This window comes from Jatropha curcas, chromosome 6 (assembly GCF_041381405.1).
Source record: "Jatropha curcas cultivar XTBG-Jc1 chromosome 6, XTBG_Jcur_1.0, whole genome shotgun sequence".
NCBI classification, from domain to species: Eukaryota; Viridiplantae; Streptophyta; class Magnoliopsida; order Malpighiales; family Euphorbiaceae; genus Jatropha; species Jatropha curcas.
Window position 1 is genome coordinate 28,235,067 of NC_143156.1, and position 4,008 is coordinate 28,239,074.

The following is a 4,008-nucleotide window of genomic DNA, read 5'->3' on the forward strand; positions in this document are numbered from 1 at the left end:
CATAATTAACTATTTACTAATTATCTAAATGCTCCAAAAATATTCCTTACTTACTTTCTACACATAAAAATCATGTATGTATACTCCACAAATATTAAATAAAATATGACACATAGATAGTAATTTTTGGACCAAAATAATACTAATTCCCGGACCGATGACACTATTCATAGACCGGTAAATTACTATTTCAGACACAGAAAAATGGGGCGTTACACCCACTTTTATATATAATATAAATTATATATATAGTTAAATCTAATTCTTAAATTGTGTCTTTGCTATAAATGGAACAATTTAATTTCGTGCATTGCAATTTCTTTGAATAGCATAATTAGTAGCATCATAGAAGCAACTAGTTAAGTTAATGAGTCAACATTTGTCTTGTTAGAATTTCAAAAAATAAAAAAAAAAAAGAGAAAAATGTGAGTTTTTGACTTTTGTTACAAATTTACAATTATATCAAGCTAAACATACGTAGGTATCAATTAGTTAATTTGAATTTTATTTCAAGTGACAAATCAAGTCTGACTTTAAAATTATTTTACATATATAGACACACACAGAAAAAAGAAGAGAAAAACAACATAAAAAAAAAAAGGAAATTATAGCTTAAAAAATTGAAAAGAGCTTTGTTGTAGATGTTCCAAGTAGCGCATTTGATTCTGGTGCAATAGAAGAGATCTCTTCTTTCCACATGGCATGCAAATGTACCATCTGCTTATTCATCATTTCATTTACCTAACAAAGTCCAAAGTTCATCATGAAATAAAAATCTTGTTAATTAGATATGAAGACAGATATTAAAACTTACCTTCAGAAAGCAATTCCATTCACTAATTTCTTCTTCTTCTTCTTCTTCTTCTTTGATAAGATATGCAGGTGTTGTTGATACTTCTTTTCAGCCTTGGATGTCCTTCACCTTCAATCAGCTTCACCAACCAAGCAGGTTTTCTTGTTCTGAACACAAGGTATCCCTTTGCGAGACCAAACACTGCTCCAAATGCATATCCCGTGAAAACAGATTTCCATCCAAATCCATTTTCATCAGAGTTTGAATCTCCTTCGCCTGATGGAGTCGTTATTTGTTGCCTTTCACCAGAATTACAAGCCTTTTGCAGTGCAAATCCACACAGTCTTGTGTTTCCTTCATACGAGCTATTATCAAATGTGTCGAACTGAGGGCCCGTAGGTATGGGTCCTTCAAGTTGATTATGCGAAACACGAAATACTTTGAGGGATGTCAAAGTTGCCAATTGGATCGGAATCCTTCCAGTAAGATTATTTGAAGAGAGGTCTAAAGTTTCCAGATTGGTCAAATTTCCTATTGATGGTTCAATATTGCCTGTGAGATGATTATGAGACATGTTGAGCTGCTTAAGTGCTTTAAGCTTTCCAATTGACTTGGGAATTTTTCCTGTGAAGTTATTACCTGACAAATTAATGGATGTTAAAAGAGTTTGGATTTTCACCAACTCAATTTCCAATCCTTTCAATGTCAAGCTCACAGAAAAATCATAATAGGAGTCTTTTGGTTCTCCCATGTATGTCATATTCTGATCAACATTGATCATTGCATCGAAATTATTGAAATAATATAAAGGCAAAGGTCCACTGAAATTGTTGTTGGAGAGGTCCAAAATCCGTAGCTTGGGAAACGGATAGTTGGCAATGGAGTGGCTTTTCACCAAACCATGGAGTCTATTGGATCGTAGCTATAGAATCTGCAACTTTTGAAGAGTTTGTAGAAAAGAAGGGAATGTGTCCTCTATCTCATTGTTGCCCATATCTAAAATTTCCAAATCTTTACAATTGGAAATAGACGTTGGAATTTTCCCTTGCAATTGGTTGCCATTGAAATTCAAATATCTCACGTTACTGCCTTCTGAAAATACTTGAGGGAGAACTCCACTAAAGTTGTTCATACCCAGATGTAATACTAAAAGGCTACTGCTGAAGTTTCCCAAACATTGTGGAATGGGACCACTGAAATTGTTACTCGACAGGTCGAGGATTTGGAGTGATTTTAACTCACAAACTGCAGAAGGAATTTCTCCTGTCAATTTCTCATTTGATGAAAGAATGAGAATCGTCAAGCCCAACTGATTGAAAATTGAGCTTGGAACTGTGCCAGACAACTTGTTATGGCTCAGATCAACATATTTTAACGTATTATTATATTTGAATTGACATACTTGACCAGTGAGCAAGTTATTAGACCAACTCAAGTACACAAGGCTGGAGAGCCTGCAAATATCTGGAGGAATTGGACCACTAAAATTATTGTATGAAAGGTACAAAAATTGGAGTTGGTTACAGTTTCCAATGAAAGATGGAATTGGACCATTGATATTGTTACTTTCCATAAATAAATAGAAGAGCTAGCTAAGGTTTCCAAATGAGGGAGGAATTGGGCCACTAAAATTATTGTATGAAAGGTCCAAATATTGGAGTTGGTTACAGTTTCCAATGAAAGATGGAATTGGACCATTGATATTGTTGCTTTCCATAAGTAAATAGGAGAGCTGGCTAAGGTTTGCAAATGAGGGAGGAATTGGGCCACTAAAATTATTGTATGAAAGGTCCAAGAGAGAGAGTTTGTCAAGTTTTCCAATTGAGGATGGAATTTGACCAGCGAAATTATTATCTTCAAGTTCCAATACAATGAGTTTGGATAAATTACCAAACAATTCAAGATTAGACCCTATAAAATTGCAACTATTGAGTTCCAGTACTTGCAACAACTTCAGATTCTTGAAGAATTCATTTTCTAAATAAATCAGAATTTTAGTCCGAGAAAGTGACAAGTGGCTGAGTGAGATACTCCAATTTGACGTTGGAAAAGAGCCATTGAGGCCTACATTGTACTCTAAGTCTAAGACTTCGAGATGTGGAAGCTGAATTATACTGTCTGAAAATTTCCCTCTCAACCTACAATATAAGAGTTTGAGGGATGACAAAGAAGTAGATAAATTGATAAAGGAATTAGGAGAAACGAAAGACAGGTCTGCAAAGCTCAGGTCCAATTCTTGTAACTTGGTTAAATTTCGAATAAACTTGTCTAAACTACCAGTTGTTTCTAATGTCAAACCAAAGTTCCAGGAAAGATCAAGAGAAACCAAATTGGATAGCTGACCGATTTCTAATGGAATTTGGCCATCAAAGTTTGAATCATTTAGATTAAGGTGTGTCAAGCTCAACAAATGGCCAAATTGAGATGGAATTATGGAGCCTCTGAAATTATTGGAAGAGAGATCTAGTTTTTGAAGATGATGAAGTGCGAAAAGAGAATTATTAGAATGGAAGTTACCATAAAGCATACTGTAAGAAAGGTTAAGCCCAATCACATAGCCAGTATTAAAGTCACAGCTGACACCATCCCAAAAGAAGCAACAATCCGTGCCCTCTTTCCATGAATATGTCTTGGGATAAGAATTAATAGAAGGATCATAACTCCTAATGGAGAAGGAGTTTTTGAATTGGAGCAAGGCATTACTTTGATCAAGCTGGCAAACTACATTTGAGAAATGGGAATTTGTAATATTTGAAGAAAGAGATTGAAAATGGAAGTGAAATAGGAGGCAGAGAAATTGAAAATGCCACAGTAAGCAACCAAAACCCATGTTTTGTGTTTGCCAAATTTAATTATGATCAATTTCAGCATATATCACTCCCTATTTATAGACCACATGATTCCCTATTTGTTTGAATCATGATAATGTTCTCTCTCCTTTTTCTTTTTTCTAGTTATTTTAAACATTCGTTCTTTAATTTCTACCACTTAGTGCAAGAGCCACTGTAATTCTATTCTATTTTTATTGTTATTATAAATTACACTATACTTTGTTTCATAATTTTTTTTAATAGTTAGAATAATTTTCTCTAATTATTTTTAACAAAAGTGGATTGTAAATTTTATCTTTTAGAAATTACGTTGGTTTCTGTTTCTGCATTATCAATCTTTTTCTCAAGGTTTTTCTTTTTTTTTTTTTTTGAAAAATCCTCAAG

General features: G+C 33.7%; 1 pseudogene; it reads right to left on the bottom strand.

The window, feature by feature from the left end:
• Window positions 1-836: 836 nt before the first annotated feature.
• Window positions 837-3,623, bottom strand: LOC149495867 (receptor-like protein 9DC3; annotated as a pseudogene).
• Window positions 3,624-4,008: the final 385 nt, after the last annotated feature.